Genomic DNA, 11463 nt, shown 5'->3' on the forward strand with positions numbered 1-11463 from the left:
TTCACAAAACACAAAGAAAAGGAGAAAAAGGTTCTTCAAAAACACTGTCTGTGCGACACAGGCTCACCGTGTAGCTGGGATTCACTTCTGCGGCAACGAACCATGGTTTATAAGCGGAAAAAACTATTTAAACTGAACAGAAAACCAGGAGCCGAGGTCAGGCGCGTGTGTCACCGCGGACGATCAGCAGCGCCCCCAAAGAAGAGGGAGAAATATATGTCTGCTACACCACACAAAGCTATTACAGTAAGGCGGATAGAATTGGTTTCATTCGGTGGATTCCCACAATTGCTTATACCACACTATATCTGCAGCGTCAATATGAATGCTGATGGCAAACGTTAAAATCTCAAAGACAAAGCAACAGAGCAACGAAAATGAGCGAATTTTTTAAGGTGACCAACAAACAAAATCGTTGGCTGCTTTCGAAGCCCGACAGCATAGTCTCACATGCACGATTCATGGCTGAATGGTCCAATCGTCAGAAACATGGGACACACAAGACGTCGTGGTTCTCTACAGCCCTGGTGTGATGCCTGATAATAGTAGGTGTGGTAGTGTTCCCGGAAACAAGTCTTTGATAAGTTGGTTTCATCGATTAAAACTGAGAAAGAGAAAAACTTCATTACTTATAAATATACAGGGAGTAGAAGGGAGATAGCCTAGTGCGGGCCGTCCCTCGCACACACTAGGTGGGCTCCTCGTTACAGGAGTCCGTCAGCCGCCAACTGACTTGAACTCGGTTTACCAGGGCCTTCTGGCTCGCCAGATCGGAACAGCTGAGCAGGGCTGCCTCCCAGTCCTCCAGGGTGGGGTTTTGTTTTGGGGTGAGGTGCGGAGTTGACTGGCATGTCCAATCCATGTGGAAGATATCAGAGGACTTCTCCGCACAGTGCGGGCATTTTTCTGTACACGCAGGATCAAGATATTTGAAAACTGCTGGGCACAGCAGTGTTTTAGTGTAAAGGTGGAGGAGTAAGCGTTCCTCTGCTTTTGTAGGGCCCTTACAGGGTTTACAATAAATCGCGTGGCTGAATCGATAGAATTCAGTAATTTCTCGAAATGTTAAGGCCGGATTAGGTTCGGGACGCATTCCGGAAATGTCTGAAGGCGTTCCCAGAGAGTGAGCGCGTGGGCAGTGGCGTCTGCCGTTTCATTGTTTTCAAGGCCCGTGTGAGCTGGAGCCCATATGATGCTACGGGACGCGGGGGCCCCGACGTAACTACTATTTTGCAAGATGCGGTACGCCAGGTATGAGACGTTCCCGCCTGAATATTTCTGCAGGCCGCTTTCGAGTCCGTAATGAAGATGCGCGAGTCCTGGTATGTGGAAGCTAGGGCGATGGCGACTTCGTCCGCACGTGTTATGTCATGTGCTCTGAACGTGAGACCATTCACCGCGATGTTTTGGTGGACGGCTGCAGCCATGTACCACCCACCATGGTGAGGGCCGGAGGCGTCCGCGTAACATATGCCATGTTTGTTCCCATAGTGGCGAGCTAGTGCCTCCGCCCGCGCAAGGCACCTGCCATTGTGGTCGTCACGTGTCATGTTGGCCGGAAGAGAACACACGTGCAGGGCATATCTACAGGCTTCTGGGATGCGTGCATGATCTTCCGTCTCTGTTGGGTGGTGGATGTGTAGTCGGGCCAATAGGCGGCAACCCGACGGAGTGTACGAAAGTCTCGTGTATTGGTTAACCAAGTGTGCCTCGTCGAGCTCTGCGAGAGTGTTTACCATCCCCGGGCCCATAAAGCGCTGGTTGGTCCTGGTTATTGGGAGATCGAGGGCACCCTTGTACATCTTCCCGAGAATCACCTCAAGGACGTTCGCGTCAAACTTGCACAGGTGGGGGTAAGAAGCCGAGTAGAGGACTCGACCGGTTACAAATGCATGCGCTATCCGCAAGGCATCTTTGCAACGTAACCCCTCGTGCTCGTTGAAAACACGGCCTATCATACGGCCCTCCTGGTCCCCCACCTTACGCAGTTTTGTCAATGTTGTATAGACTCGGCGATGTTTATGAATAAACAGACACAGTACTCTCATCTCATCGTGTTCTGGGACGGGTCCGCTTCGTAAGGACAGTTCAATTTTGGTAGTGCACATTGCCGAGGGGCATATGTGCACAAACTCCAATTTGGTCGGGGATCACTGGAGGCCGCAGCGGTGGTTGTAGGCATTCACAATCTGCACCGCTTGCTGCAGATTGGCTTCTATGTCTCCTACCGAGCCGTACGTGTTTAGCCCATATGGTAATATCGTCAAGATACAGCGCGTGCTGTATGCCTTCAACATTATCCAGCAGAGCCGGGAGTTTCATCATAGCCTGATTAAACAATAGGGGTGAGAGGAACGCACTCTGTGGGGTGCCTCTCGTACCTAATTGGTAGGGGCCGTGTTCTTCATCTTGTATTTGAATGTATGACTGTAGGTCAGAGCGGAATTGTCGAATGTATTGAATCAGCCTGCCTCCACAGTTGGTTTGGTAAAGGTGCTTCAGTATCATGTCATGTGTGACTATGTCCACGCTCCCTTCAAATCAAGGGCGAGTACTGCCTGGTCATTAGGAGGGTATTCGACAGGATTTAGAATTTCGCGGTCTAATTGAAACAGAATATCCTGTGCGTACCGGTGCGGGCGGAACGCGAACACTGTGTCTGAAAATATGTGTTGTTTTTTTCAAAAACTCGGACAAGCGATCTCGCTCCATATATAGTCTCCGTCAGATTTCCCGCACAAGACGTGAGAGAGATGTGGTGAAGGTTGTCCGTGTTTATCGATTTGTCGGCTTTCGAAATGAAAGTGGCCGGGGCGGTCTTCTATTCGATTGGAAGGGGTGTCCCACCAAGCCATATTGAGTTTATGTACCCGAGGAGTGTGTCGTAGGCCGGGTCGGGAAGGTGGCAAGTAGTTTCACTGTAACTTTTTCTCTCCCCGGCGCCGTTCCTCGCTTCATGTTAGTCAGGGAGTTCTCGGAACCTGCATACGAGTACGCTGGCCCTTGGGTGTCATGTTGGACACATAGCTAGGTATTGATTGCGTAGTTTGCATGCTAAGTTTTAGGTGTATCTGTCGAAGGCACGGATTGCCCGTTGCAGATGTTTTTGTGTCTCGGCGCTGGTTTGGGTCGGATCAATCAAGCGCGAAAGAGGCGCCAAATGTTCCGGCAGGACATTTGTCTAGCAGCCGTGTTGCACCGGTCTACCCAATTCGAGTCGGTGAGATGGGCCGCGTACTCTGCCGCTCGTTGGGTAAGTTCGGCAACACGAATTTTGAGTTTCTGATTGTGTTTTTGGTGGCCCCATCTGTGAATGAGGCTGTGCCGTGCCTCCCAGAGGGGAAGGAGGTGATTGTCCACCCCCGGCGTAGCCCCGAGAGTTGAACTTGAGTTTCCATCGAACGAAGTGTGTGACCGATTCTTGTGACCATGCGTGGTAACCTGTTTCGTGAATAGGGGCCAGATTAGTGTAGGTTTTCCGAAACTTCGTTCAGTCGGGTATGCGGGCTTGGGCATAGGGTCTTGCCATTGGTTTGGTTGTGACGGCGGTTTTGAGTATGCAGTAGTCACTGCCGAGAATTTCCTCTGTTTGGCCCAATCTGCATGTTTAATGTTTTGGTGAAGGTAAGGTCTGTACACATGTCCCGAGTCACGGAGTTACCTACCCGCGTTGGATGTACAGGGTCAGTGTGAAGAGTGAGACCCAGCGTGGACACAAGTTCCGCAAGCTTGTGCCCCCGCTTCTCATAAGGCACATATTCATATAGTGTGCTGTGAGCGTTGAAATCATCCACAATCACCAGGGGATCCCTGCCGGCAGCCTTCAGGGCGCGACTGAAGAGTGCTGCGAACGTTACATTTTTAAGTCTAAGAGAACAAGGCGGAGTGCCGGATCTTGTTTCTTGAGCGGAATAAGTTTCACCATCACGTAGGAATACACAGTTTGAAGTTCCAAGTCGACAAGGTTAGCTGTATAATTTTTATGCCCAACAACGCAGGAAGAAGGGTCATGCTGGAAATCAATGTAGTTTGTAAGGGTGGCACCACTCCCTGGATCCCGGAGGGTAACCACCACCGGAAGTGAGTCAAGAGTTGATAGGAAAAGTCGAAGATGCACCCGCTTCGTGCGGGACCGAAAGCCTCGACAATTCCGCTGAACGATATTAATGGGGATGGCCAAATTGGTTTTTGGGAAGCACCTGACCGTAGGGCTCCTCGCCACGGTGAGTTAGACTGACGTGAGATTGTTGTGGCACTGCTCCGGAGCCAGCATTGGCAGTGAGAGAGGGGTTCTGAACACCGGAGAGCGAGCAGCTGTCATCGTCATCTATCTCTTATGTTGCGTCTAGAAGTTTTAATCAAGCTGCCAGATACGTCCTTGTAGGGACCGCCAATCCAGCGCGAGGGGCGCGAGGAATGCGAAATTTGCTGGGCTATCATCGTGGAGATTTTCTACTGCAATTAGGACATAGCAGAGACCATTACTGGTATTTCGTCTTCCATGGTGGTGAATCGGGCGTCTATGGCTCGGATACGGGCCTCGAAACGCACCTCGAATGCGGCGTCCGTGCTTGTTGCCGTCTCTGGGACCATGAGCTCACTTTCCATTACCTCAGCCGTGTCTGCGTGTATGTCTGCGTGTATATGTCGTCAAGAATTTTTTTTAGTTTTGCTCATGATATACGTTTTAAAAACAGCGAAGGAGTAGATGTAGAATGTTGCATTTTTTTAAAACTTAGAATCGGCTTGAATGGCGACTGTGCAACATAATCCGGCGAAAAGCAGTACTACCACAGACAGGACTGAATGAATTCTCAAAACCTATGAAAGAGAAATGTGTTAGAGAGAGAGAACAAGCATAAGAAGGATAAAGAGGTTAACTCTGCGTTAGGTCTGTTTTGCTTCCCTACTTGAGAGGAGGGGGTACGGGAGAAAAAAAGGAGGAGAAGGAGAGAAAGGTGTCTCAAGACATATACCATGCAGGCAAGAAGGAAAAGGTGAAAGGTTGCGATGATAAATTCGCGAATATGGGTGAGACTCAACACCTGCTTACGAATTACTTATTACGTGCAGTACTAGTGATATCTAACAGACAATCATTTTAAAGAAAGCATAGATAACGTTATATGAGTTATTTAAATGTAAACTTGAAGAAATAAAAGTGGATGAAAAAAATAACTTGCCATGGGCAGGTAACAAACCTGTTTCACAGGTGATCACTCAATGCTGCTGCCTTCAAGTATTGCTGGAGGGCTCGTGTGATTTTCTGGGCTGATGTGCTGTGCGACCACGTTCCGACAATTTTTCCTTCAGTAGCCAATCATAGAGTCAGCTCAAGACACACTGGAGAATTCAGTGATCTTTTTGAAATTTGGTACAGTGGCAGAAGAGATGATCAATAGCCTCTACACAGTTGCACCACTCTGGAGATAGCCGCAAGATAGCAGGCGAAAAGCTCTTCAAGATGGAATACTGGTTAGCCGCAACAACTTTGGGAAATACTGTCTAACGTCTTTCTAGTGGAACAATTCTGAAGTGGTAGTCAGGAACTCTGGATATACGACGAATGTGCAGACAGTTCTGTATATCGTAATCGGCGGGAGCCCCGCCGCGGTGGTCTAGTGGCTAAGGTACTCGGCTGCTGCCCCGCAGGTCGCGGGTTCAAATCCCGGCTGCGGCGGCTGCATTTCCGATAAAGGCGGAAATGTCGTAGGCCCGTGTGCTCAGATTTGGGTGCACGTTAAAGAACCCCAGGTGGTCAAAATTTTCGGAGTCCTGCACTACGGCGTTTCTCATAATCATATGGTGGTTTTGGGACGTTAAATTCCACAAATCAAATCGGTGGGACTTGTGTAATGACATTCGCTGCTACCATGTAAGCGAATCGAAGTATTCCCAATCATCTGCGAAAGACTTGGCCTCGAATGTTTCGCAAGACCTGGATGTTAGTTTTCCCGGCGTTGGAAAGCACTGGGTCTTCCAGGGTCGGCAGCCGTGCATGACGAAGGTGATAGCCATTTTGTTCATTTTTTTCTCAGTTGATGTATTGATCCCTCGAAAACTTCCGGCACGCATCATGTTTGCGCACTGCATCTAAGAGGGAGAGGAGAAGGATGGTGTCGTACGATCGGATCCATCGCAAACTTTCTCCACATCAACTTGTATTGACGTCCACCTAAATTGATGCCACCTAAAGTGACCTCATGACACTGCGCTAATGTGATGTCATCATGATGGCACAACACATGATGAGGTCATGATGGAGTCAGAAACTACGACAATTTCGCACGTGTATGGTGACGTCATCACGTGATATCTTTTTTTAATGATTTGTATTGATGACGACGCTGTGGGACGCAGACACGGGTGACGGTCAATATCTATATATGATGAAGTATCTAAGGCTATCGCCTTATTAAGAGCTTCTCCTGGCTGACGACATGATTTTTCCTGTAGCAGTGCACGGTGATAAGTCACTGATTTCATGAACATGTGAAACAAAGCAGCTTGACTTTTATGAGCTATATGTTGGCTGATTTCGCAATCCAGGGTGCGATAAAGGATAGCCAGAGCTTCTCGGCAGACAAGTTTGCTCCGAGCTTGCTCTGCAGTGGCCATGACATGAATAAAGGGTGGAGCACGTGATGGCATCATTGATAAAAATAGCTACAAGAACGCGCGTGGCATTAGAAACGCATGTGGGACATTTGCGGTGGTTATCAAAGAAACACCGTGTGCGAACACGTCAGCGTCACCACTCGGTCAACATTTTATCAGTGCAGCGATGTCAGCATGACTCCTGCGCTATCTTTTTGCCAACTCAACACACGCCTCCCACAGGCGTGTTCGTGGGCGTTTGTCCTTTTTCGAACAAGTTCTTTCGTTCCACCTGCAGCGTGGAAATTTCCACTCTCGAAGGCACAGCAAGTGTGCACACGCAGCACTCTTGAGCGGCTTGTTTTGCTGCTATCAAATATTGTAGATAAATATAAAAACAAGTGACCACCAGGGGCGCCCGCATCATGGCGGTAATGCATCTGTGATTGGCAAAGTCGTGAGCGCGGTAAAATTAAATGCGAAATGTCTTAGCCGCGTGGTGATATGAATTTTACTTCGGCGTGCGTTTGTGCTTAGTCAGCGCGATAAAGCTGATAAATTAATCGTGCCGCTCGACGTGAGTACTGCTCCTCGGCAAGAGCAAAAGTTGTGGGCGTACCCAATATCCGCTGCGGGCGTCTGTCAATCAAACTGATAGACGCATGAACTCGGATACAAACTCGTTGATTCTGAGAAGGCCCGAGATCAACTCGGAACGGTGATGGTGCTGGTGTGACTGTCAAGCGTTTGATGCAGTGAACGCTGAGACGCTCGGCCAGTACTTATCTCAGAAGCCAACATGCTGATTATTCTAAAACAGACTTAGCACAAGCATTAAAAGCCTTAATATGAATTTAAACACCCCTGCTTCTAAAAAATATTATCACGAAAGGTTTCTAACACTTTTATTGCATGGGTGCGTTTTTTCACACAGCGGAACGACAAACAAATGGAAAAAGATGCCTCTGATTTAGAAACACTGCCCAACTTAGTCAACTACCCTTGAAGCGATGACTGGTTCTATCGTAACCAATGAAACGCAGCGTGCTGAGAGGTGGATATGACTTTTTCATCCCTTTGGCTCGTATGTAAGAGGTTGTCGCCGGAGCTCGAGAATATTCCGAGTTTAGCGAAACTCGGCCGATCCTCAGAAGGCTGATCCTCAGGACTTCTGAGAATGTCCTAAGGATTTACGTCAGCATCATATATATATATATATATATATATATATATATATATATATATATATATATATATATATATATATATATATATATATATATATATATATATATATATATATATACGATGGCGTACAGTTGCGAAAATGTCATGGAATGCAAAACAAACGAACAACTCAGGCACAAAAGTGAGTAACTGTAAATGTTCATCGCAAAGTTCATAAAAACTACACAGGTGGCCGGGTGCAGAAAACTACCCGTACCAGCTTACAAAACCCCGTAATTTATTTCAGCGCATTTGGATTCATACAACCGCGTATACAAACATTCGAAACAGTCGGACGCATGCAGAGGTGCTTGCGCACACACAAGAGGACGGAATGACCCTATAATTACATTACAGCGACTTTTTCTTATACGGCCAATTATGCCAACGGCAAATGTAAGACACAGAGCTGTGCAACCAGGGTGCGTAATTTTAGGCATGTTAGGAGGTCTCTCTCGGTATTCTAAGCTGCTTGAGCATGCAGAATCTGAACCTTCCTAGCTAGCCCTCGACGGTTGACTCACTGTAGAATTAGACTTTAAACAAGTCCAAACCTCTACTCTTCTCGGCCGCCTAGCATAAACTTCGGCGACAACTTTGCAAGCTGCAGATACCGAACTATGCCTATTTAGCAATTCAAAACATGCACATTCTTAGAAGCAACCCTCCCCGTGCGTTCGCTCCGAAACTTGGGTGAAACTCGCGAAGAAGTTAGCGATTGCGACAATCCAGTAACTAGAGCGAGTTGTATCATCGTCCTCGTGCAGCCGTATTCATCCGTCATTCCAGTGCGCACCACACTTAACGCATGATTAGTAAGTGCACTTCGCCGTGGGCCAGACATCCAAACTATTTTGTGTAGTAACATAAGATGAGCTGAAATTCGATCTCATAAATATTTCTAACGTAAGCGAATTTTCTGAACACGAGTGTTTGTCTGCATGACCAATGTTGCTTTCTTCGAGCCTAATAATGCTCAATGCAGTCCGCTTGCGCTCGAAATTCTTTCTGTTATTGCAAGTTTTCTTGCCTCTAAAGGCCTTTCAATAACAATACAATTCAGGAAGCTTCTACAGAGAATTATGGCGCTATATAGGAAGTAATTACAACGATGACTAGGATATTACCATTTTAAACATTTATTGTTCGTTCCTCTATATTGTTTGATGAATTTATACAGTGTGTGGTCCTGATGTGTACTATGCGAGGTCAGCTTTGATGGTGGCTCGCGGAGATCAGTTATGTCACAAAATAGCACATATAAACAAAGAAATGGCGCATTGCTGGGCGCGTTTGGTGGTGGTCAGAGGGAGTGGCATTAGCACCACTGTGGTATCTCTGTACAATGACGTAATGATGCGGACCTGTTATAGTGATGATCTCGGCGTATTACTGCTACATTGACGAGTCAATTCACACCGGTAAAATTTACTTCTTCGAAGGAATCACACACTTGTAAGTTGTGATGTTTTGCATTTACCAACTGATAAAGGAGGAATGATTTTCTGTGGGAACTTGAGATGGCGAACTGGGTGATGTGATCGTTAAACATGTTGTGAGGGAAATTAAAGGACAACGACGATACTTGCAGGTGCGTGAATATATGTGTACGTTTCCTATGTATGCCGCCTTTCCTTTCAGCAGTAGATATGTATCGATCAATCATTCAATCAATTAATCAAACTTTGTTTATCAGAAAAAAAAACTTGAAGGTAGGTATAGCAAAAAGCGGTAAGAATGGCTTGACAATGGCAACCTGTAGCCAATATGATGGTATATAGTGGCATGTAAAGTGAATGCGCCATGAATGGTGGGTTACGGTGTCACTTCTGCGTCATTGCATTGTTGCTAGTGGTAGATCAGCAGATCATACGATATAATGGTGTCCTGCAACTTGTACTTGTTCGAAAATATTTTAGAGGCCAACAATCCTCGTTTTTCTGATACCGTGTAATTCTGAAAGGATGCTGCTTTGTTTGGATAAAGAACTCTTTATAACCGCGTAATGCCCACTATGCATTGGCTGATGAAAATTAAGGAAGAGCGTTTCCATCTGCACCGAAATGACAGGGCACGGACAAATCAACTTCTCGAACGCGATTTTACTTGAGCACGCCAGTCCACGTGCTTACATTGCGTTCGGTCTGCTGACGTCGGAATTTATTCTTCGTGGCAGATGCCATTGGGCTGACAGCCCCAGCAAGATGTCAGGCAAACATTGAGAAGAGAGTGGTTGTCAGTTACGGACGTCCAGTCCAAGTCGAACGCTGGCGCCAAGAGATGTCTCAGGATTCTTCACTGTCTTTTTATTTCCATCGAGTGCGACGGCACTGCACTGGTTTTTGCCAATGTAGGGAGTTGTGCCGGTACAGGCGAAAGAAAACAAACACGTATGCCGTATTTGTTCTCGTTTATTAAAGACTTTTTGGCTCTCGAGAACCAAGGTGAAGATATGTAGGACATCTCCTGTTTTCGCCGAAGGCATTAAATTATTGTTACCAGGGTTTGATTGGCTTCCAGTTTGTTTTAAAAAGCAATGTGAATGACGTCACAGTATCACGAACCCATGCGACCATCTCTACTATGACACTGCAGGGCCAGATTTGCCAGGTTTTAAAGGCAGAAAGTTGACAAGAAATCGGAAAAAATGTAGCCATAAAGTAGCCAACTAGAGCCAAGAAGAATAAATGTGGCCACAGCGTGTGTAAAAATAAGTGTGTCGTTGTTACCTAAAGGACAAAATGCTTGAGCCTTTCGGTGGAAATGTAAATAATTACACCACGCTCGTTTCAAAACCATCACTGCTCGGATTAAACTTGTTGCAATAGGACCATTTTTTTGGCTATTGGTTCGCATGATTGAACGAGTATGAGTGCGCAAGTTTCAAGGAAGAATACATTGTAGTGCCATCATCACCATCATCATTTCTCAATCACCGCGCCGCGCCTCTCGCGCAGCTGATGCTAGCTCCAGCTGCGCGGGGATTAGAACAAGCTAGGCACTTGATTTGTCGGACATGGACAGCCACCGCGGCTCCGCTTCAGGCGTGGAATAAAGTGGCGAGATCAGCACGGCCCCGTCTGCCGCCTTCGACGCCGTCTCACGTCTCTCTTCTCTCGCCACTACATTGGTGACCCGGAAAACACGCCCTTCGCCAAGCGGCCCGCGGCCATGTTCCCGCAACTCTGCCCGCCAGTGCCGCCGTTCCAATCGACCTACCCCAAGGTATGGTTCATGCAGCTCGATGCCGTTCTTGCGCTGAATGGCGTCACGGACCAGCCGCTGATGCACGCCATTCTTCATGACGCCCTTCCGGCAGAGTTGCGTGATCTCTCTGCCACTTCAACCTCCAGCCAGCAGCCTTACGATGACCTCTGCTCTGCGGTGCTTGCCAGCTATGGCCTCACCTACCACCCGCTGCCGTTTACCCGCGACTCTCAGGTTTTCCCTGCGTCGCAGCGTGCTGGACCCTCCGGCCCGAAGCTCTGATCTGACCACAACCTAACTTCCCCGACAACGTCTCCCTCCACCTTGGGTCCGGCCACTAGCGCAGTGAGTCTCGCACCCGGTCACATATCCGACGAGGTTCTTGAAGTCGTTCCTGCTGCCAACAACCTGTCCACCACGAAGTGCGTTTTT

General features: G+C 47.6%; 1 pseudogene; it reads right to left on the bottom strand.

Moving 5' to 3' along the window:
• Nucleotides 1-688: 688 nt before the first annotated feature.
• Nucleotides 689-1550, bottom strand: LOC142795822 (uncharacterized; annotated as a pseudogene).
• Nucleotides 1551-11463: the final 9913 nt, after the last annotated feature.

This window comes from Rhipicephalus microplus, unplaced genomic scaffold, assembly GCF_043290135.1.
Source record: "Rhipicephalus microplus isolate Deutch F79 unplaced genomic scaffold, USDA_Rmic scaffold_890, whole genome shotgun sequence".
NCBI lineage: Eukaryota > Metazoa > Arthropoda > Arachnida > Ixodida > Ixodidae > Rhipicephalus > Rhipicephalus microplus.